The following is a 25,638-nucleotide window of genomic DNA, read 5'->3' as shown; positions in this document are numbered from 1 at the left end:
TAAGAGACACCACAAAGCAAATGGAGACCCTGCCCGAAGACCTTACAATGTAAGCAACCGCCAAAAGGGAGACCCTGCCGAAGACCTTACAATGTAAGCAACCGCCAAAAGGGAGACCCTGCCCGAAGACCTTAGAATATAAGCAAATTGCCAAAAGGGAGTAATACCATTGGGAAGCAGCACTAATGCAGTCTGTGACCAGCAGAATTAAGAGGGTAGGAAATCTTGGAAAGTACAAGGGTCTGCATAGCCGCTTCTGAGATGGCCCAAGTTAGTACTACTTGATGGGCATTATAGCTTTCAAAACTATTACCTCTAATAGCCAGATTCATTAAGCGCTGTTATGGGTTAACCATTAACATATCCAAAAAAGCATTTACTCCAATTGACTTGCATGGGAGTCGACGACTGTGTGTGTTAACACAACCATGCTTGTTGAATAACTTCTTGGGCGGGGGGAACAGACATAAAAAAAACTCCCTATTTAACAGTACCAGTGACTATTCAGTGTCCCAACCGCACAAGTTAATAGAAGTTTCCATACAGTAGTGGCCAGAGCGGCACTATTTAAGCTTAATGAATAATCTCCATAATGCATTGTGGCGAAAGGGCCTGGATGTTTAGGACAAAATATATTGGGCACAGGGGTTGCAAGTAAAAACAATTATAGGAGAAAGAACATAATAAAGTTTAATTGAAAATGAACTATACTAGCCATCAGTTTAACCATTTTACACAGCACAGGATATCTAGAATACAAGCTATTACTGTGCACAGACAATATTGTACCAGGATGGTTAAGTCGGCTATCAAGATGACATCTGTGCTATGCATCAAATAGTTTGGTAAAAACAATGCTATGCAAAACTACTGAAAGAATGAAGAGGCACTGAACTCACAGAAAATATGATGCCCAAGAGAGTAGGTGTATGCACACTGCAGATTTCCTATAACTGGAGCTTAAGTGCACGTTTTTAAATTCAAACACATTAGTAAGTATTATCAACTAGCCTGGTTGTGCAGGAGTGGGGCACAGTGGTAGGGTTGCAGGTGTACTCTTCAGGCCTCTTCCAGAGCAAATTACTTTCTGGCTCAATGCTGCGGAAGAGGGGTGTTGGAGACACTAGCGACTACAAGAGAATCTTCCTGCTGTGCGATCTCAGCAACATTTTGCAGCCCAACAGTTGCGTTTCCTTACAATTATGCAGTATATTTTAAACAAGCCGCTTTAGGTTTGCCTATTTCATTTTACCTGTGTGTGATGGTGAAGAGGTAGCTAGGCTCACTAATAAAGATTAAGTCAATTTGGTTACCACTGATCCATGTTTTGGGGTTCAGGAGTGTCAGCTCTTGGATTCAACTGTTGTAAAAGCAGTACCTGTAATTATGCGACAATAAAGAATTGTTGTGTTTTTACCTTTACAGGGATGCCAGCAAGCGTGAATTGCTGTGGTACGAGTTTCAGGTTTTTTTGTGTGGAGAAAGTGTCAGTATTGTGTCTATCTAGTCAGGACCCAGAGATGCTGGTTCCCTTAAAAATGTACCCAGGAATCAGATCGGATGCCTGGATGCATGTAGACACATTGTCTCAGTAATATCTCCCCTTGAGACCGCTTGCGCGACTCACCACTAGGGGTCCCTGAGACAGTGAAGGGGTCCCCCGGCCACCAATTAAAGCATTAAGCCCAGCTGGGGGGCCCGAGTCATAAAAGGCGACTGTGTAGTGTCAGTTCTGCAGTCCAGGGCTGGCTGCAGTCCTGAAAATGTATAATAACAGTGTGAAATGTGCCCCTGAGCTATATTGGGGAATTGTGAGTGTCAGCTCTTCAACCCAATTGTGGTATATAACTGTTGGTATAATAAAGATGTACGTGTTTTTACTGTTCCAGGAGTGCCAGCCAGTGGGGATGTGCAAGGCGTGAGTTTCAGGGGTGATTTTACAGTAAAATGTTGTCAGGGTGTGTTTGGATAGACGGGGGCCACTGTTGTGGGTTACCCCGAAACATGTACTCAGGAATCCCCCCAGATCCCTGAGGACATGAGTAACAGATCACCGGACAAAATCCTCCCTAGAACGCAGTTTGCAGCTCAACACCAAATCCCCCTGCTTCAGCACAAACTAGGACAGTAAAACCGGACAGGGAACTGAATTGCATTAAAGGTTCTCAGAATATGCCCAAACCCCAGGGTGGGGTTCAGTACATCTCTCACCAGGGATAAGATGAAGAGAGTTATACGGGTTTTAAGTTAAAATGTAGAATGTCAGCTCTTGGGCCCGGGCATTGTGCATGTATTACTGTGATTGAAAAATACCCCAACCAACACGGGGCATAAGGGGTTAATGTTTATCCCCACACTCCAGTCAGGAAGAAGGCAGAGCAGGTTTGTTTTATTAAAATAAAAAAGGTAAATGGGTATGAAGAGGTTAAAATATATCTGCAGGTATAGCAGGGATTCCCCAGTATAGCAGAGGTACCCACATAGATGCCCAAGTACCCTGAATCCAGACGGGGTTCAGGGGAAAATCATAACGTGTTAAATGTATGAATTATGAGAACAATGTTTTTGAATAGGGGTAGGAAAAGTGCATTTGTTCAGAGGGGGGCTTATCTAGATCAAAGGGTCTATTTGGGCTAGCTAGACTTCGAGGCATTCATTAAGAAAGCAGGATGGTATATGCTAAGTGGCAAGTGGGAGGGGGGGGGGGGAGATGACATTTTTGTTGCATGTGCTCAGTTGCGATACTGAGGCTTTGTGCCAGTTTTGGGAGTGCCTGGCAAACCCTTGCTATAGGTGGAGAAATTGGTTCCCACGCCAGAGATTGGCTGCACATGTTAACAGATGGGACAGGGGAAGTTTTAAAAAGTCATGCAGTCAGTCAGAAAGTCAGTTCCATCTAAGAGTCATCTGAGATTAAGCTTCAACTAAATTCAATCTTGTAAGCAGATTCATCTAAGCTACAGCGGGCGGTACAGAGACTATTTAATTGCCACTAAAAAGATTTGTATCCATCTTCCAGTAGTCGCAAAGACTAAGGATTGGCTAATTAATCCTGCATTGGGGGGAACGAAAATATTACTTTGGGCGAAGAAATAGGGGTTGCCGCTAGCGCCCCTAGCCAAGGACTGTTACCCGCCAGCTCTTTTTGTGCAGCAACCCCACGTGTGGGAATTCCTGCCTAGAGACTTAATTTCTGTGGACATTTTATTTCATTTGACCCCATTTCAGTAAGTGTTATTCGTCATAATTTTGTAATCCAAGCTGTGTGTGTTCTTTATGTGAATAAATACAATTAATTTTATTTCATGCTTTTTTCAAAGGATCCAGATGGTAAAGGGATAATAAGCTAGGTCTACCGTGACAGTCCCTGCTTCAGCACAGCCCAGAAAGGTAAATGGGGCATAGGGATGTGAGGTGTCCCTGAAACAGACAAGGGGTCCCTAGGTTGATGGGGATACCCAGGTCACCCTGAACTGGTATAGGGGTCCTCCAATCTACAAGATTGTGAGGGGACTTGTAAAAGTCCAGTCCTAAGTTTATTGTATAGAGAGTGTGGGGAATATGGCTAGTAGAAATAAACATGCAGCTTCTTATTCTATTTCCCATAACCAAAAGACTTAGGATATTTTTAAAGAGATGAGCTGGGACTTTCAGAGCCAGTGGGCTACCAACTTGGGTGCCATTGTGTCTACTCATCCAGTGGAGAAGAAAGCCAGAGGATGTGTCTGAGGTGTCAAGACCATTTGGACAGGAGTGAAGGACAAGTACCCACATCTTGAGATCAATGGATGCCATTTGCCCCACCAGACTGGCAGGAGCCTGTCACCGCAGGTGGCATTGAGGGAACCAGGGTCAGAGGTGCCAAATTGCCCATGCCCCTTGGTTCATTCAGATTTCCAGGTAACCCTGTAGTGTCTACCAGCGGAGAAATTTCTCACGCTTTGGATTGGACTATAGTATTTTTTGAATGAAAGTCAGAGGTATTATAACCCCTTGCACCCATTAGATAGAAAACTTTGAGAGACCTTGCAGAACACTGGAAAAACACTAAGATTCTAAGCAAAGTGAATTCCAGCCCGAGGAAAGCATAGTTTTCAACCCCAATTCCCAAGTAAGTGTGTCTTTGGGCTGTTTGTGTAACATTGTGTGTTTGCCTTTTCCTGTGAATAAATTTACAAATGTATTTCATCAACTCGTTTTGCTCAATGCATGATCCTGGTAAAAAGGTGTAAATGGCCTGGTCTCCCGTGACACTGTGCCATAAAGTGGATGTTGGTTACATTTGTGCGCACCAACAAGCTGAATGCATCCATTCGAAAGATAATTTGCATTTTTTCATTCCCAACAAAAAACCCAGCCATATGGCACCCACTCAACTGACCTCTCTAGACCTTTGGAAGATGTTAAATGTACACAATTCTCATGACTGCAATTCCAAGATCCAATCTCCATTATGCTTAAGCATTCAAAGTGATGCACCAGACCCTTGGATAAATGGATGACTTCTCAGAGGGCACCAATAGGTTTTCTTTAGCACTGAAAAGCTTTATACAACAAATACATGGAAAATCGTTACAACTAAAAATCATAACAGTTCGTTAAAGGATTACATTTCAGGGTACAAACAAAGCATAAGGACATCTATGCATTTCCTGGTGATCATAACAGACGAGAATGTTAAGAACAAAATAGGCAAATAAAGTTTTGTTTATAAGTGGCTAGGTTGAGGGAAGGGTGTCAAATGTTACACAATTATGACTAAGCCAAAGTCCATCCTGTCTGTTAACAGTAAACATGTAATTACAAAATAAGGATCAGGCAGGCTATCTACTGATTTCATTTATGAGGATTTAGAATAATCAAAGCAAAATCACTCAGTCATATAAATAACTTCCCTATTGGTTTTAATGTTTAAAAATTGCTAAACATATACCTATTTTAGCCACTAAAACATCCATGAGACATACCATACTTAAATGCTTAACTTTGGGGCATGTTCAAAACAAAATTGTATAAAATGAGGAAAGAATATGGCATTTCATAGTTCCCATAATCTGTGTTGCACACTTAACGACTGCCATAATTAAAATGACCTGCAAAAAAAAATATATATATATTCATGTAAATATTTTATTTGAAATTTTAAAACAACTGGTTGATTTTATAGTTAAATATGCAAATAGGTTTAAAAAGGGGAACGCCAAAGTAATTTGCAAAGGAAACATGACCTTTGACAAGAACATGAAAACATCCTGTTCACATTGAGCAAGTACATTGTTTAACACTGTTGATTTTTTGGAACAGTTTCATTTCCCTCGTGAGAGATCACTGGGTAGAGCAGGATCTGTCATTCAAGTAGCAAGACGACATTGCATTCACTTGCCGGTGCATTGATGTGGGACATACACAAGCCACCAGTGGGAGAAGTGGCCATTGTCTAGAATTAGCCCATAGCCAATGCGGACGCACACAATTGGCTACATCTGTAAAGCACACTCCACATTGCTTTTATTCTCATCGGTTTTAGACAAGGTAGGACTATGCAGGAAGAAGTTTAGCCATCACTATTGTGAGGAAAATATTTATTTAATAATGGCAAATATATTCATAATGAAAATATGTGTCACAGTTAAAGTGGGACACTCCTTGAAGGCAGTTTGTGAAATTGGTGGAAGTTTGTGGCATTTGAGGAACCAGGGTGTCCCAGGAGCTGAAAATAGAGTTGTTCACCTTCAGAGGACCTCTCCTCACCTAACTTTCAATCAGGTTAATAGAAAGAATAACAACCCGGTATTGCTGCTATAATAATAATAATAATAATATTCTAGGGGAATAAAATGATAAATTCACAAGAATTACCATATCAAGGAATGATTTTCAAGCTCTATAAAATATCATTGTTTAGTTTGCCTTCGATAGCTAAATATCTCCAGAGAATCCAATTCTATGGGTATACTTCTGAAAAAGGAAGGAACTAGAGCCGTTGAAGAAATATATTTCACTAAAACAACCTAACTGGTACACACAATAAGGGATGTTCACATGCCTATTAGATTTCACCTTTCAACAGTTTAATTTTCACTTTGCACAGTGGTGCCTTTTAGTGGAGAAAATGATGACCGATAACCCAATTACACCTGATCACTCCACTATTATTACGTTTTGTTTGACCATGTACAATATAAGGGATAGAAGAAACCATCATCTAAGAGGCCTGGATGTAAGGCTACGGCCCCGGCGCTACACGCAAGCCTGCCAGGCTGTCGGCGTGAGCAGCTGTGATCCCTGGTCTGCAGTGAGCTGCAGGGGAAAAGACGGGGTTGCGAATCCATGACGTCATCCGGCAGGTTGGCCCTCATTGGCTGAACCGTGGGGCGTGACCATCGCGCTCGTCACCAATACTGAAGACAATTTGACTGTCTTCAGGAAAAACTGGTCGTGCAACGCGGCGGCCAAGTGAGCTAGTGGGCCCGGCCGCATTAAGGGGCGGTTCTTGTTCCTGAAGCGCACGCTGCAGCAGGCACCGGGGACCTAGTCTAAGTGTGCTAATGGGCTGCCTTGATTTTATCACTGAGATGCTGACACCCCTCCTGTTCTCTGCTTCTCCAGATGGCAAAGTAGTCAGCTGACATTTAATGGCTTCCTATGGTATGATATTTCCTACCAAAAGGTCAATGCCATTAGCAAGCACTATTAAACAGATTTCCTGGTTATGCCAGGAATTGACCATTGAATTAAGGTCCATATGCCAAAACCAATACGTCGGCATGATTTATTAATAAATACTTAGAGGCATCCACATTCACTGGACTGGGACTCGTTTGTTATATGCATTTGCAAACATTGCAGCAGTGAAGCATCGGCTCACTACTATAGATAGATCTATATAATTTTTTTGTGGTATTTTTAGATATTCTGTTTGTTAGCCAGTGCCAACCGCAACACGGCCCTTACAAGGGCCAACACAGCTAGAACAAATGTGTTCCAATAACATGGTTTATAGATGTTAATTGCCACTACATATTTTTTTTGTTATCAAAATGTCACCTACAAGTATTCTTAAATAATAATTTTATCAAGCTAGTTTGTTAAACACAGGAATGGAAAGCATTTTGGTTCCTCTAGCTATTCATTTCTTGCAGGATGAAAAGAAACAAAAAAGCAGACAAATCTTTAATTCAATAAATGCAACCATGATTTAAAGCAGACAGTCTTGACCAAATGTTTTTGTCTGCTACAAGGGATTGCACCTTTAACCAAGCTCCCAAGACAAGCCCTTACTTCCTTTAAATGACTTTCAGCCAAGCATGGGATTCAAATCTGTGATGCAGGGTATTGCACCCTGATACAACAGTAACTGCCTTTCACGTTAATGGCCACCAGATTTACATGCAGTATCCAGCAGAACGGCTTGATAAACACCAGCCAAGTGTGGCACTAAAGTTCAACCCTAACCCACACAATATGGTTCCAGAAAGTCCGACACTAGTCTTTTTATACATATTTTCTATTGCAACTTATAGACATTCATATCACTGACTGGCTCTTGAAATGTCACTGAATAGATCGATCTTATAGCCTTGTATAAATTTATATAATACAAATTCTCAGTTAGCACAACTATTTTAAAATTGCAGATCCACAACAATTCTTATAATCAAAATAATGTATTGTAAACTCAGCTGCTTAGAGGGAAAAGGCTAAATAGACAGGTGAACTATTCTTCTAGTTCCCACAATATATCTTTTATATGGCACACAAGGCAGAACCTAAGTTAATGTTCATGTGGCACCCATTTAATTATAAAATTTTGTCTGAATGATGAGGTCTCTGTCTGTCTTCTCTAGTAAATACATTTTTATTTAAGATTTACAAGGAAGGATGGGGGGTGGGGAAAAAAACCCCTCATTTCCACGTTGCGCAAAAATATATATATTTTTTTTAAATAAATAGTCACAAGGTTAAGCATAACTTCCTGAACCCCATACTTTATTTGGTTTCCATAGCAAAAACATTACTCACTGATGCCTGTAAGAAACAGAAGAGGTAGTGACTCAGCCTTACAACAATTACAATGTACCGTACATTGTGCTTGCAACTTAAACATTTTTAATTTAACTAGGCCTACTACAGTGATGACTGGTGTTTTGAATATTAATCTGATAATGCAGATTGTGAAGACTGTACAACTGTGCAAAGATGCTTCATACTGTATGAAGAGTCTTGAGGTTGAATGTTCAGGTACAATCATGAACAAGTTTCATGCTGGATCATTAAATTATTTGCAAAATAATGACAAACATTTTACAATAGCTACAACAACCAAGAATATGTATGTATGTATGCATGTATATTTTTTTTTTACCAGGAATGTAAGTGAAGTTAGAAAAGCATTAGAGTTGCATTATATAGGACCACTTTCTATCCCTTTGTTTTGCTCTTCCTCACAGCAATGCATTGTCCGTCTCACTGGAGCAGCTGCTCAGATTGGAGGTCAGATTTGAATCCCAAAACGCAGAGCAAAAAGCCTAGATTTGATTACAATGCTGCATGATGTCAGTATCCAGGACAACTGAAGCATTAAGGTCTTTCAGTGATCAGACTGCTTTTCAGTCAATGCTTTAGGCCATGCTACATGAAAACTGTTGGCTTAAGACGGAAAAGGCATGCAGCTGCCAGTCTACCAGAACACGACAAAGAGAAGAAAAAAAAAAACTAAAGATATTTTCATGTCATGTTTTTAACATGTTTTGTGTACATATTATCCTAGTATGTACATCACAGCATAGAGGAAACAAAAAGCTGATCAGCATAACATACGCAAACCAGGATTCACAGTCAACTGTGTGTGAAGGAATTAATGTAAATATTTTGAATCAAATAACATTTGTTTTTAAAGAGTATATATACACACACATATATATATATATATATATACATATACATACATACACACATATATACATACACACACACACACACACACACACACACACACACACACACACACCTTATGCTGGCATCATTCCAGGAGATGTTACCTTGTGAAGCCAACAGGTGATTTCTAACAGATGTCTTTCACATGACAAAAAACAAAAGAATGTGGTATTGAACGCTAATGTACTGTAGATGGGGTTCCCTACACTGGACATTGACGTTAGAGTAGAGCAGCGGTGCGCAATCTTTTCTACTCACGCCCCCCACCCCTCTTGCTTCCCTCCCTGCTTGCGCCCCCCCCTTCCATACCTGCTCTACGGCTCCCGGCGTCAAATGACACCGTGGGGTCACGTGACGTCACCATGCCAATGTGACATGACCCCGCGTCGCCGAAGAGAAGGTAAGTGAAGTTGCAGAGGCCTGCCCCCTGAATAATCGTGTGCGCCCCCCAGTTTGCGCACCGCTGGAGTAGAGTACATTTCCATTAGATAAAAACAGGGCAACATAATGCTGAAATTCCAAGTAAACTTTCTTGCAAATGATTTTATGGGAGATTTATATAAAATCACCCAGAGCAGCTACCGTAAGCAGAAAGGGTCAGACTGGAAGGAAAAAAGGCAAGCAGAAGTTTGCCTAGGTTCTCATTGTTCTATAAAAACCACACACACACACACACACTTTAAAGAAATACAACAACTATATTTATATAGCGCTTTTCTCCCAATGGGACTCAAAACAGTTACCAAAAAAAAAAAAAAAAAGAGAAAGGGGGGGAAGGGAAGGTTATAAAACTAAACACTGAGAAAGATACAATACAGGACAGAACTGTAGTTATTAAATGTTGGACAGGTTCTGGTTCGTTAATGAAATGCCTGGGCAAACAGTTATGTCTTGAGCCTACGGGGAGGGAGGGGCGGAGGATTGACAATGCGGGATATTGAACTGCATTTCCACATTACCTACCATTGACTCAAATGGCAGTTAAGGAGTTAAGGTGGGATAACAGTGCGATACCCTGCATCGGTACTTGGCGAATTCCCCCTATAGACCCCAATGAAAGCAATAGGAGTTTTTCCTTGTTACATCACGTACTTTTATTGGCACCAGAATTACACAATTTTTACTTTGATACACACCCCCTATGTATGTTACAAATGGTTTATAATGTGTTGCGTTACTCTCAAGCTGCAAAGTTGGTGAATGACAAGTCGAGATAGGAGATAATGGAAAAAAATAAAATAGTTTTAATCCGTGTGGCACATGCGGCTCATATCAAACAAAGCTTTCAGGAAGCATATTTCTGATAAACAAGGGCAAGTGTCACATCTAATGCCTGCAGATTTCAGCCAGTTTGAGATCCCAGGTAAATACTAGGCCAGAGTGCCCAAAGCCAGCACATCTCCATGTATTTCAGCGGCAATTAAGATGCATGTAAAAGATATTCTAATACGTAGTTTATTAAATTACTTCTAAAATCATTAAACTATTAACCAGATAGATACTGTATGACCATAACTCCACTCCTTTGTTTTTTACACCCTAAAGAATTGTTAAACTATTCGTTGAACACAAACAGAAAACATTGAACTAAACCCTGGAAATTGGTGATTCATCATCTCTAGGGAATCTATAGTGAAATTAATATTTTAACTAAATCAGATATTTATAGAATGGACTATTATGGTTACTTTCCTCAATTGACTAATTCTGATGTAATCTGGATCAATAGCATTGCATTCTGTTCCCCCGTAAATACCTGTAATGTTTATATTCATCAGTGAACCATAAGTCAAGCACTTTTGCTGTCTCGTGTTATATATAGAATTTCATAACCACAGGTGAGGTCATGGAAATGAAGGTGTTACATGCAATGAAATGAGAAAGCAGGAATGGACAGTTAAAAATATTTCTTAGTGAAAGTGCAGCTATTAAACATCTGAAATTATGAAGCACAAAGTAAAAGACCTATAGCTTGGCCAAATGCTTTCACTTTACTATAACTCATGTATACCAAGTGGGATTACACGAGGAAACCGTTGTTGTACGTGAAAAAAATAGTAAAAATGCAATCCCACCTAGCCACAAATATTAATTGAAAGGATTCAGCCATGAAACGCATTTTCTGCTACTTCAATAAGGGGAATTTAGAAAAGAAAATAATCTCGTACTTTACACATTGGTTTGCAGAGGGTCAAATAAATTTAATCAGAAAGAAATAAAAAATTTTTTTTTACTCACGTCTATATGATCTGTTTATTACAATCTAAATAATTATTCACAATTTAAGCCACAACTACATTTCATTAAAATAACTTGCATCCAACACACGTGAAGTGAACAGAAAAACAGATTTTGTAAAAAAAAAAAAAAAAATTTTTTAAATCGGCTATCCATTAAAGCAGCAGCGGATTACTGCAGCAGTAACTACCTTAGGAGCCAGGGTTTAATACAGAGCTGGAGATAGCACAGATCATCGCTCTTCCCTCCCCCCCCCCTCCATCCTCTCCCTCCCCCCCCCTCCATCCTCTCCCCCCCAACACATACTGCAAAGAAAACAGGATGGCAGCTTTAATGTACAGGTGTATTCGCTATTTTGCCTATAGTCACATTTACCTCTTCATTGCTGAAGGTGATCAAACTATTATTTTCATGGTTGATGTTCATATTTCCTGTAGGAGCGTCTCAGTGAGTTAAGACACTGGCTCTGTAAACAATGACACCGAGTTTGAATCAGGGGAGCCTGGTTCAAATCCTGGTGTCAGCTCCATGTGACCTTGAGAAAGTCACTTTATCTCCCTGTGCCTCAGACACTAAAAATAGATTGAGAATAAAAAGTGTTTCAGCGTGTCAAAACAAAACATGTCAAGTGATAATTGTGACTTAATTAGTGAGAGAATATTTAAAGGGATAAAATAAAATACAACCCGTTTGATAAATGTGAGGTGCTGCTCCAAAAACTTTTACAGGGTCAAAAACACACAATAGACATCAAAACAGGAGCAGCTCTCAGGACACGTGAAGAGAAAAAAAACACAATAGTGCAGAAGACTATATACAAAAATTGTAGAAGATCAATTAATTAGCGTCGAATGCACGCACACGCGCCAATTTATTTTCAGCATTACGAACCAGCGGAGGGATGTACGGTGATAGTCTGGATATTGGCAAGGATCAGAGGGTAACTCCAGGATTTTTCACGTATGAAAAAGAAAATGCCAACATAGCATAATTCTATAAAACACTTTATATAAAGCAGGAAAAATAAAATCAATGTACTCACAGATTGTACATTGATAAAGAGCATAGAGTAAGGAGGCTCCAGTAGCATGAACACAGTCTCCCACGCTCGGCCACCTCCACGTGGAGTCAGTAATCTTTTCTTTGGTCGTCCTCTGGGGGTGTGGGTACAAGTTGGGCAAGGTTCTCGCCAGACCAGTGGAATAACACAAAATCATGATTGTATTTTTCCTCATTATATAAAGTGTTTTATACAATTACGCTATGTTGGCATTTTATCTTTTTCATACTTGAAAAATCCTATCACAGTGGCTGAATTCTTCCACTGTAAAGCTCTGCATACAATTGGCACAAGGTGAAAAATAAGTACCAGTCGCAAAGACATTCCAGAAACTGCATTGAACAACATTTTTGTAGATTGTGTTCTTATTTGGACCAGTGTAAAAAGAAAAATTGTAACTGCAATGTGCAATTCAAATCCCCTATGGTCAAAATCTGGAAAAAAAAGTTACACTTTTTTCCCCTAAGATCATGTATGACATGAATAATTTCATAGTGGTCCAATAGAAGGTGGGTTTATAGCCTGCAAATAATTTAAGTCATAAGTCCGCTCGTATGAATTAATTTTAGAATTGTAATAAACTGCTTGGATTCTGAATGCTCATCTTTAACCATTCACAGCTGAAGATAAATTCCATTAAGTGTGACGCAGCTTATTTGACCTGAAATTATTAGATACACAGCCCCTGGTGAATTGGGCAATAATTATTTCAGTTAAACTACACTCCTCCACCCAAACTTGCGCTGAGTGTATGCCAATGCAATATTAGATACAGATATACTGTATCTATATCACACTGAATTGATGTTACACTGTTGCACAATAGGAATGTCTAGGTGACTGATCCATTAAAAGCAGTTTTATAAAGAAACAAACATGGAATTATATCTTATTGCTCCCCTATTCATTTAATATCATTGTATTGAAGCAGGTCCTTCCCTTCATCCTCAGGTAAGGTCAGGCCCTTTAATCTCCACTTCTTTGCTTTTAAAAAGGAGGCGGCCAGGACAGAGATCTGACAGACAGGGGCTCTATTTCATGGTCCCATCTAATTCAAAATGCCTCGACATTGTTTTGTTAGGAAACCAAAAATGTGAGTGTTACTGTAAAGGTCATCACACGTGTTTAAAGAAACAAACTATCTGATTTGATGGCAATTGTGCGATTGCTTCATTGGAGGTCCCAAATCACTATGACTATAGTGCGGAGCTTGAATAATCAAGGTTTGTGATTTACGGAAAGTCACTTAATCTTCAAGTTCTTAGATAACCCCACTGTAATAAATCAAATTGTTTATTTTAGGGAAGTCATGATAACCAGAGCATTAGAAAATCAGCTGCCTTATTTTTGTGGGGCCTGTGTAATGATAATTACAAAGTAGCAGATTTTAAAAAAAAAATGCATGTACATTTGTAAGCCTGCATCCAAAGGTGGATATTCAATTATTAAACTATTCACTGATATAATTACACCAATGCAGAAGATGGTTAGCTCCATCAAAAAACAAACAAACAGATACTGATGCCACTTGCACTAGGGAAACAAAAGAAAAAAAGGCATTGCCATGAGATAGCATATTCTGCATAGAATTACTGAATTTGTATTGAAAACATTAATGTTATTTCCCATAAATACAAAGATTTTGATATTGGCATCAATGCCACTAATGATATTAACATTATAGGTTATCAGCGTTCTCCATGATAATCTTTCCACTGGTCATCAATTTCCTATAGGGAAAACTTAATCATCAATATAAAAAACAGGCTGGTTTGCAAGTCCTAATTTGTCAACTCTTCTGAAACTGAATAACCATGGTGCTTAAAGAAAATCAAAGTTAATTAATGGGTTCAATTAAAGTGGTCACATAAATTAGTACTTTAATGTTTCCACTCCATATTCAAATATTTTGAAGATAAGTTTGTTAGATGCAATAATAAATAAAGTGTAAATATAGGTCAGCATGGACCTATGCAATAGATAATTATGTGACAATTCTAGTTTATTTAATGGGAGTCTAACAAAAGCATATTGTGTAATCTTTAATAGTTCATCTGCTTTTGGCTTGAATTCTTTTGTGGTTACATTTACAGGCCTAGCTATGTTTAAGCGGCATTGCACATTTCAAAAGCTACAACTCTAAGGGCCGTTCTATACAGCATGCGGCCGTGCGTGCCTATGCGAAAGCGCGTGCCGCATGCTTTTTGTGAGTATACAGTATGTGTGTCATTTTTTAGCTATTAAAAAAAAACATTTTTAAAAATAAAAAAAATTATTAGATTAGCGCAGACACACAAATACATACACATACATACACATACATACACACACACACATTTGAGCGCAGGCAGCGGCGCGAAAAGATTTCCTCATCTTCGCCGCTGTCTGTCGGCTCCCCTCTCCCTGCTGTGCGCGCGCGGCCCTTCTACAGAAAGGCTGACTCATGTCAGCCAACTAAAAATCTGAGCGCACGGCGTAGCACGCGCCCGGCACTATAGAACGTGCCTAACAAGGCTGCATTCAAGACTTACATGGTGATAATGTCATGTACAGTATATTGGTACCGACCGGTCAATATAACACTGCAATTCCAACCAGATTTTATGGAGAGGTTACGAGAAAAATAAAAATAAGTATCAAATAACAGACCTTCCCCTGACTATTACTCGAGAGTAAACAGGAGTGTTGTCAGTCAGATTAACACATAATACCTATAAAAAAGAAAGGGTAGTATTCACCAAAATCTCAACAACATCACACAAACAGGATTTACGAAAGAAAAAAAAGTCAAAACACCTCCTCAGTTTCAGCTTACCGTGTTTAGAAGCTTTCATTTTAAAACTTCTCAAATTGTAGGTCCATTTTGATCCTAGAAAGGACCATCTTTAAACATTTGCAGGATATAATTACTTATGAGCTGCTACTTAAAATGGTTGCAATGGAAAATTGTTCTATACTCAATTACAGTGTGGCTTCATTCTAATAAATGAAAAATAAAAGAGAATATCTTATTAAAAACGCCAATGCTACTACTGTGTAACCCTGAGCAAGCCACCCTACTGCATAGCATCTCAAGAATAAAATCATATTGTAAAACTTGGTGCCATGGACTTCAACATTTCATGCCAAATATGCACATTGCATTGGATAAGTAATAATTACCATGGACAATAATTGCTTCTCTCAGCCAAAATGAACTTGTTAAAAAAAAAATTTTTTAATCATCCACAAAAGGTGTGGCAAACAGTCACATTCATCCTACCCCTCTGTCTACAATGCTCACATACCTTTCTTTGAGTTGACTAGTTTGATTTGCCTGTACTTAAGGCAAGATACCCATTTGAACGAGTTCGGAAATTAGTTCAACCAGGAACAAAGGCAGCCCCATTTATCCTACTCAAGTATGCAACAGTTATGCAAATCCTACCCATTACAGACATGAATTGTAGAAAATTCTGCCCCCCAGAATGTGAATCTCTTGACAATTGAACATTATTGGTAACCAAAAGGATAATGTCCCCCTTTTCTCCTTAACTATGCAAGGTGAGAAAAGGAAGAGTGGTACATTAAACATGCTGCAGGGTAATTTGATCCAATAATCACTTCAGAAGAATCAAAGCAACAATTCAGTACTCTAGGCACATTGTTTTGAATAACAAAGGCCACACGCGACCATTTTAGACCACAGCTTTGGCAAATGGAGGACAATGATACAATTCCAAACATTGGGGTCAGTGATTGACAAAAAGGGAGAGGTTTCAGTTACTTACATTTGTCCCAGTCCATGATTTAAAAAAACAAAAACCCCACACATTTAGAAATCAAGCAACATTTGAAATACAAATGTCAAAAAGCATGTGCAGGAGATTAAATCTTGTACTGAACTTCAGTACAAACTACCAATTGTATTAAAATAACATTACTCGATTGTGGTGCATTACATGTTCAACATAAAATATTTGCAGTGCAAATTTCCTAAAAAAACAAAAAACAAACAAAAGTGAATTTTATTTTTCAGGATCAATTACTTTCATCTAGATATATAGATATAAGCCAGTATGTGTACTGTATAGCATAAAGTTGTAGAAAAGAACACTTGCATGGAAGACTGTGTGGGCTTTGAAAATCATGATACAATTAAATGTGAAATATACAATTTATTAAAAGACAATATAAAAAGGGGAATTGCTAAAGTTGGTCTGTCTTGTCTTCTAGAGAAAACAGACTCAAGGATATAAAAAAAAATTGCATTATTTTTAGAATGAGAATAAGTTGGTTGAAGAGACTTATGACTATTACCTATTCCAACTATCTCCCAACATTAAGAGTTTCAGAACTACAACATATCTGCACATAAAACACAAGTATAAACTTAAGACTCAAGGCTTACACTGTGGTGGGGAGGAAGAATGAGGAAGAAAAAGAGCATGTCATTTTTTTTTTTGCATTATGTACAAAGATGCAGATCCCTCAAACTAAGGCTTGGTCCCCACTGGCTACTACAGCACTCGCTGTGGCTGGCGCTGCGGAGACAAGAGAAAGTTCCTCAATGGGGCCTGCCTGCTGCAAGGGGGGACCGCAGCGCGGCGAGTTTCAGACTCAGATTAAAATTGAGATTAGACCTAGCGATAGAGCTCCAGGCCACGCCCCATGGCGGTTCAGCCGAGGGCGAACCTGCTGGGTGACGTCATGGCCGCGCCCCCGTCACGTCCCCCCCCTGTAGCTCACTGCAGACCGGGGAATTCGGCTGCATGCGCCACCAGCCTCACAGGCGTGCGTGCAGCGCAGGCACTAGGGCAGTAGCCTAACAATCCAATCAGAGTTTGCCACAGGTCAAAATGTGCTTATTTTCTATTCACATATAGCTAAATAAAAAATGTATGTATGTTTTTTGTTTGTTTAAAGGAGGAAGAATCCCCTTCTGTGACTGAGAAATTCATTAAAGAATTTACAAAAAAACAAAATCTGAATTAAAATGAAAAAGACTTCAACCATTTATACGGGTGAAGTTACTCAGGGACAAGCTCTATCACTTGCAGCCATTAGATTGGCAAAACAATAACAGTATAGCAATATGAAAGCTTCTTTAAAGTTAATATTGTGTGTTAACATTCCATTAGAAGGGGTCGCTAGTGCTTCACAGGAAAGCTTTAGTGTTAAGTAGATGAAATAGGGAGGCTAATATGCGACGTGGATCTTAAATCGACACCCATATTAACTTGACGTTTTCCATTTTCCTCTCCACCCCAAGATACGAATTACTATTTAGCTCAGGTGTAAAGCTTTTTATTTCCAGACAATGCACCTTAGTAAAAATAAATAAATAAATAGCAACTGAGTTGATGGACTAATGGATGAGAATGTATTCTGTAGAAAGGCTCTCAGGACAGCCAAGGTTATTAGCCACTCAATGGAGCAGATGTTGGAGAGTTATACAGCACCTAACTGTGAAGGTTGTACTAGCTTAAATAAACTGCATTGTATTATGCAAGTTTAGCAAAGGGGCATTCTTGATGGTCAGATATTAAGAGAAACCGCAATTCATGTTTAAATGGGGTAAATGTACACATGGAACCCCCATTTAAATAAAACATGTGTACACACACAAATAAATGAGTTCTTCAGTATTAGGCGATACATTGTTAGTCCAAAAAAAAAAGTTATGTCATAGGACACGCTTTTGAGAGTTCTCTCATCCCCAGGTCGGCAATACTGATTAGATTCATGTGTTAATCAGTATTGCTGACCTGAGGAAGAGAGGAGAACTCTTGAAAGCTTGTCCTATGACATCAATTATTAGTTAAAAAAAAAAAAAAAAAAGTGTATCACCCAATACTGAAGAACTCATTTATACTGCACTATCGCAACTGGACTAACACGGCTATTTCCGATATAGATAGATAAAAAAATAGTGTCAGGAAGGCATTATTTGGCTTAGTGTAATGACACCCAATATGTCCCTAACGTACAGTAAAAACTCAAACTTTCCATGGAGCAGCTCTGGACAAATGGGAGTTCAGAAACGGTGACCTGTTTTTCCAGAGGCATCCTTATTGCTACACACCATTATCATATTTTTCTCTCAACTGTGGGAACGCTATACATAAATTAAAGGCGGACAAAAACATAATACTGAGGAGCCAGACCAAATTTGTTAGGAGTCAACGGTTTGTTAGGCACGGACGGGAGGGTGCTTTCCGGCTACCCCAGCCATTGTCATATGTGTCACTGTGAGTATGCTGTGACACTAACACACACCTCAGCTATCAGCCGACGAGCCTCACCCCTCTGTCTTGTTCTCTGATTCCCCTGCTCTACACACTGACACATACCTCCCTTCTTACTAGCCCCACCCCCCACTGAGCTGCGCAGTGACAGACATTTCTGTTCTGAGTTCTGACTAGCACCGCCCTCAGCACTCGCACGCCTCTACCGTCTGCTCTCAGATTCTCCCACTCTCCTCACTGAGCAGCAGTGACTTGACCTATCAAATCAGGTCAGTCATCACTGAGGGGGAAAAAAAAAACCCACACACAATCCCAGCAAGCCCAGTCATCACTGCGCACAGCACAAGCACCAGGAGGAACATTTTAGGCGAACAGGATTTTTCGATTACTGAATTCAACTCACCTGAAAGAAACACTCAACAAAATTAAAATAATTTAAAGGGGCCGGAAAAAAAATAAAGAAAAAAAAAAATTATGGGTTTACGGTTAAGTAAACATCACCCACTTGTAAGATTTTTAAATCTCATCACAAATATTAAATAAGTACGCTTCTATCAACCAAAACCTCACAATAATGCAAAAATAGTGTGCTAGAAAAAAATTGAAAATCTGACTATGGTAAACGTATAATATCCTTTGGTTTTTACAATGTGGTCACAGCAAATACACAACACGTCACTTGTTAGTCCATATTGCATAACAACGTCAGCAGTCCAATACTGCCATTATTATAATGTGTAAATTTATTTATATAGCGCTATTATATGCAACATGTCTAATGTTTGCACAAGACAAATGTGTACTACTGGGATTATTCGAGACAATTACGACTGGACAACCAAGAAGAGCACTTATTTGGATTCAGTTAGCAGTAAAGGATTGCCATCTTTGGAATAGTAGGATCTTAATACAGTCAGTCAGTCTCAAGAATTTCTGAAGCTATGGACATAACTAACTTCATTCCCCTAAAAATGCATATTATAAGAATTACATGTGATGCCATAGAAATTAAATTAGAATACACAACTAAAAACCAGCAGAAATTAACTGTGCATTTGGTTTAATGTTATTAAAATATAGAATTTGTCCACGGTTTCCTGCTAATTTGTCCTGATCTGATCCCCAACAGATCTAAAACAGGTTGTGTGAAGAGGCTAGAGCAGTCCTCTTGAATAAGGAAGTAAAAATTACTGATACTCTGATGTAGTCACAGTAACCAGATAAGACTTTGAAAGGTTAGTATGCACATCTGAATCCAAACTAGATTAATATATTAATACAAATTAACATTGCTTTAGTATTTTCCCAAAACATAATTCCGTCTGTAGCACTTCTTACTTATGACAAAAAACAGGCCTGCAAAACAGCTGTGAATCATCCTACTCTGACAAGGAACTACCCTATGAAATGGGGAAATTGAGACAATACAGGATAGGTGAAGAAAACAGACAGAGCCTATGACCAGTCAGGACAAGCTACTGCTGGCTCAGCTTTCTACTCACCACGTGTGTGTCACAATCCACAGCAAAATGGGAGCCTGCATAGCAATGACATTTTAAACTCCCATTCTTTGACCTTCTATTTAGAAGAGAAGTTTCCCCACATAGCTATTTTTTTTATTGGAGAACACAACTGGACAGGGCAATACTCTTGTCATACCATGTTTTGTCCCCCAACATTGCACTGCAAAATATGTTGGCGCGCGCACAAAAAAAAAAAAATAGTGTAATACCGAAACAGTTTAACCTCTTAAGTGCCAGACAGGCCTGCAATGCACGGACAGGGAACTCCTAAGGAGTCAGCAGTAACAACACTGATCTGTTTAACAAAAACACACAGTCAACACTGAATAGCAGGGAGATAATGAAAACTGTAGGCATCACCTCTCTTTTCCCTGGCGCATGGCTGGAACAATAGACACAACCAACCCATCCTGGATCATGACCATTGCAAAGGCTGGGTAATTAATTGCCCATTTTATAGTCTGATACATTGCAGGACACAGCAATATATCCTTTTCACCTCATACCCACAGTTCATTATGTCCACAATGTCCAAACCGTACATTGCAGATACATATGTATACAAAGTTACCATTGCATCTTGTATACTATAAAACCACTCTTAGGCCGTGCTCAGGGTGGCGGCGTCGCTACATGCGTGTGCTTGCATTCGCGCGCACTTCAAGGACTCTTACCTGATTGCCTATGGTAGTTCCTCAAGTGCTCGCGGCCAACACTGCTACATTTTGCTGCCACAACAGAAATTGACATTTCGAGCTGCAGTCGCGTGACATCAGCTGGTTCAGCCAATGAGGACAAACCAGCTCCGTGACGCGTTCGCTGCCAGCAGCACCACCCTCCCCCCCCCCCTCCCCCCCCCCCTTGCAGCTAGCACACACATCATTGGGGCTGCAGGCGTGCGCGGAAGCCCTCATTGGGTGAACCGCTCACGTGACCGATCTGTCACGCCAATAAATCAGTTTGAACTGATTTCTTGGGCAACGTGCGCCCCCTCCTACTTCCGGATGCCAACACTGCCTTAAGACAGTTTGTTCACTCAGCATGCGGATGCGTCCACACGGTCTGCTGTACCATGGCCCCAGCCTAAGAGTGAAATGACCAGGACTGTGTGACGGCAGCCTATTTAAAAAGAAGCCAGGGATGGTGTGTGACAAGGGGGTAACTCAGGTGAACCCAGAATTGAAAGGGGGGGGGGGAAGAGAGAGAAAAGGATCACCCTACACCCATGTGTAGGAGGCTTAGTAGGAATCTGAAGTATACAGCCACCCCCTTGCCCTAGTTTTATGGGCTGCATTACATTGCACCCGCCCATGCTGGTGTTAACCCATGCACACCCAAAGAGGCAGGATCCCCTAAACAGAAAATGGGTATTTATATACACACACAAAACAAAGAAGGCAGTGGAAGGCAATGAGGGATACGGGGTTAATAAAAACAAAAGAAATGGGCAAGTGCCAAACGGGTTAATGCACCAAATGAGGTAGGCGGGTAAACCGTATCAATGCCTTCTGACAACAGAAGGGTTAAGAGAAGACAAAGCGCCTGCCATATCTCCCCAGCCCAATGTCTGATCACATAACTAGCACGTTGTCCAACCTATTGTAGGGCAAAAGTACATCAGCGCGGACAATTCAGCAAAGATCAGCCAGGCTGCATGTTACCACCCCCAGCACATGATCTGTGCAAGGATGTTATATCCAGTGTGATACTTCCCACTACCAGTGGGCGATTAGCCCGCAACACACAGACTGTGTGTGTGTGTGTACACATACACAGGTGACCCGCAAAACACACACACACTGTATACATACAGGTGACCCGCAACGCCACACACACACACAGACAGTGTATATATACACACAGGTGACCCGCACACAAACACTGTGTATATACAGGTGACCCGCAGCACACACAGTATGTACACCCTACACCCCCGGTATTTCCGGATAAAGCGCCACCACATCACTATACCCCCCTCCCCCCAACATATCCCCTCTCCCTTACCCGGTCAGGAACAGGAAACAATGCCGCTGCCCCGCATGCACGGACATGTGGCTGCACCGGGTAATCCCGGTAATCACGGCTGCATACGGTTCCACCACCAGTGTGTATATATATATATATATGTATGTCTGTACACATTGACATGTAGGAATGAATCTAGATACACGAAGAGACTCGGGTTACTCACCGGCATGAAACGTGTCCCGGTACAATATGGCAGTGAGTGGCGGGGGATGTGTCAGAGATCAGCAGCTGCTCCCTCCATCAGCGCGCAAGCAACGCCACCAAATCCCCCACCGAGTCGCCATGGCAACGCGGCGCCCAATGGAACCCCCTCCCTCTGCCAGCGTCCCGCCCTCTGCGTGAGGCACTGCGCGCGCGAAGCACGCACAGCCCCGGACACGCCTCTCAACACACCCACACACGCCCAGCCTCGTCTTTGCTCCCTTTTCCCGGCGTCACTCACTCTCGCTAAAGGCAAAGGAAGGAGGGGAGGAGCTCTGGCAGTGACGGAAACCCTGGATGAGGTCCGCAGAGCGCGCGCTAAGGGTTCGCGTGCTGCTGCGTCATCGACTAGCTGGGCGTAAACAAAAAATGCAAGGAAGATGGGGAGGGGCAAGTTCCGTTTTGTACCACGTGATTTTTTTTTTTTTTTATTTTATTTTTTTTTTTTTTTTAAATAAAACGACGTGTCTTAAGAAAAAAAAAAAAAAAGAGGGAGTGAACAGTAGGTGAGTGACGTGGGAAAAAGAGCTCGTGCTGCAGTCATGCGATGCGTTTCCATGGAGACGGGCTGCACAGGCCGCGAGCCAGTCTGGGCACGCGGCTCGTGCTGACGTCACCGAGGTCTGGGGCAGCCTGCGTGTGAGGAGGGATTGCAGAAAGGCAGACCTGCCATAGTGTTATACTGCTCATGTTTATGAAGTGCCGACCGCAGGCACAGCCAGGGTACAGGGGAAGCATGCAGACACATGCACTGCTCATTCCTAATGTGTCTATAAGATTCCCAACATAGCACTTAGATTGTCAGCTCTTTGGGGCATGGTCTGCCTTCTGTTCCCACTTAACTTGTTGTTTGTAAGTGATGTATCTTGTACTGCCATTTTGTAAAGTGCTGAGTGGATTGTTGGCTCTATATAATTTTAAAATGATACATACAATACACTTATTTTTTTATATATGTTACTACCCGGAGACAGGGAGGGGACGGGGGAGCGTGAAACGGGGGGGGGGGAGCGTGAAACGGGGGGGGGGGGAGCGTGAAACGGGGGGGGGAGCGTGAAAGGTGGGTGGGGGGGGCGTGAAAGGCGGGGGGCTGGGCGTGAAAGGCATGGATTCCTCACCTGGCAGCATGCCGCGCTCCTCGGGCTGCCACTGGTTCTCTCCCCCCTCGTGGCCTCCGCTGACTCCCGGTGGCACAAAGGAGGTATTGCGCGGCCGCAACTCCCTGCCACCCTCCTCCTGCTCCTCGGGGATGTTGAGCCGTAGAGAGCGTGCTCTGGGGGTTGGGGGGAAGTGGGAGAGCGACACACACAGACACACTCACCTCTAGTTCTGGCTGCCGCCATCTTAGGCACACGGCGCCGCGAGGGAGGAAGGGGGTCCTTCCGGGCGCCGCCATCTTAGGCACTCTGCGCCTGCCTGGCCACTGCCTGTTCCCCCGCAGGGGAGGGAGGTGAGTGGAGCGCCGGGGAAGGAGGTGAGTGGAGCGCCGGGGAAGGAGGTGAGTGGAGCGCCGGGGAAGGAGGTGAGTGGAGCGCCGGGGAAGGAGGTGAGTGGAGCGCTGGGGAGGGAGGTGAGTGAGCGCCAGCGAGGGAGGTGAGTGGAGCGCCGGCGAGGGAGGTGAGTGGAGCGCCGGAGAAGGAGGTGAGTGAGGGGAGGGAGGTGAGTGTGATGGGGGGAGAGAGAGGGTGTGTGTGTGGCCGAGGGGGAAGACAGTGGCAGTTGGGTGACGTCAGACCCACCAATCTGATTGGCCAAAGGCTGAGGACCAATCAGATTCACCGCAGATGGCACTAACCTTTTGATTTTATATATTAAAAAGATGGTAAGTGGATAAGGTAATTGCATGTGAGCAGTGGACACAGTGGTCCTGTGCCTGACCTAAGAAGTTTTGATGTTGGAAAAGATTTTGTGTTCAATTCTGCTCACCTATTTATACATAGAATACTTCATTTTGAAATCATGGTGCAACACAGAGGAAAAGGTACATATATTGACAGATTTGATCAAAGGATCAAGAAAAAGATCCTCTAAAGATGCACTCATATGATTAATAATATGGCAAATATTTTGGACAACTGGACAACTTTTTGGATGTAATAGTTTTTTTTATTTTTGTGATTTTAACATGACCCCTACTTAAAGAGAAACTATCAGCGAGTTGTCCAAAATATTTGCCATATTATTAATCATATGAGTGCATCTTTAGAGGGTCTTTTCTTGATCCTTGGATCAAATCTGTCAATATAAGTTTTGATGTTGGAAAGATTTATACAATATTTCTGCTTAGAATGCAGAAACTGAGAGAGGCTTCCTAAGACATTCATTTTTCTTGCAATGAAAAGTAGTAAAACATTGCCACAAAAAAAAAAGAAAAGTAGTTGTATAGTGGACCTGCATGTAATCTGGGGCATGAAGAAAAAAAACTCAGTCTGGCACGGACATCTGCCATTTATGTGCAATCATAATTTTTTGTAATAAATACTGAATATTTTCATCTTGGTAGATCTAAAAAGCTGATTGGAAGTGAACCTGTAAACTAGTCTGGCATTAAACTTAAGTTATTTTTAAAAATCAGGAAACGCTTCACTTGTGTTGCTTTGTCTAGTTAAACTTTTTAAATACATTGGATTTGCTTCAATGTATATGTAGCCATGTCTCCATCTCTCCCCTTCCTCCTCACTATGTTGCTCTGCAGGGGATCTACACTCCCCAGAATGCCCCAGGAGCTGAGGTCATGTGACAGTACAGCCAATAGGGCTGCTAGAATCTCCTGAGGGGAGATTGGAACTTTGGGAGCGCTGGTTCGCCCTCATTGGCTGAACCGCCGGCGGGGGCATGGTCACGCCTCATCGCAAGTTCCAAATACAATGTTTTTGTATTTGAGAAAACTCGTCGTTGAGCGCGGCTGCCAAATGCACGCCGAGGCAAGTACTGGGCCCAGTCTGATTAGGGGGCGGTGTTTGTGCGCACAGTGCACGCCCGTAGAACGCAGCCTTTGTTAAGTTGGAGCCAGGACTGAGACAGTGAAGATGAGATCTGGGTGTCAGTGGCACCCAGACTAGGTCATATTAACCCCTTTAGGTCCAAGATCATTCCCAATCACCTAATTAGATTGTGGCTGCTTCAGGGAAACCCCTAGCTAGGGACATTTCCCCATTAGCTATATATAGTTAGTTTATAGTGCCAGTGAAGATGCCACGTTGTGAAGCATAGCCTGCAGTCTGGGACCCGATCCAAGCATACATGATTAAAGACTATTTTCTTGGTGGGACCATCCTGCTGGAACCCACCTTACGCCGAGGAGGAGGCTTCGCTCCAGGATCCCTGTTAATCAGCCGCTCCAGGTATTGGAGTACCCGGCAGGTACCTCAACTAAAGTGCACCAACGGTTCATGGGTAGCGCTACCATACACACTTTTCAGTG

General features: G+C 41.6%; 1 protein-coding gene across 8 annotated transcripts in view; it reads right to left on the bottom strand.

Moving 5' to 3' along the window:
* Positions 1-23,863, bottom strand: part of FOXN2 (forkhead box N2) — a 59,704-nt gene extending 35,841 nt beyond the window's left edge. For 2 of the 8 annotated variants that reach the window (XM_075595827.1, XM_075595835.1), the window contains exon 1: positions 22,177-22,343. The gene's annotated coding sequence lies outside the window, so the exon portion shown is untranslated. Of the gene's footprint in view, positions 1-4,381; positions 4,545-11,550; positions 11,748-15,050; positions 15,215-20,659; positions 20,811-21,989; positions 22,013-22,176; positions 22,345-23,535 lie in introns of those variants that run through there. The other 6 variants (XM_075595829.1, XM_075595832.1, XM_075595830.1 and 3 more) reach the window with 6 other exon arrangements.
* Between the last annotated feature and the right edge of the window lie 1,775 nt (positions 23,864-25,638).

This window comes from Ascaphus truei, chromosome 4 (genome assembly GCF_040206685.1).
Source record: "Ascaphus truei isolate aAscTru1 chromosome 4, aAscTru1.hap1, whole genome shotgun sequence".
Lineage (NCBI taxonomy): Eukaryota > Metazoa > Chordata > Amphibia > Anura > Ascaphidae > Ascaphus > Ascaphus truei.
This window is presented reverse-complemented; position numbering and strand designations above follow the sequence as displayed.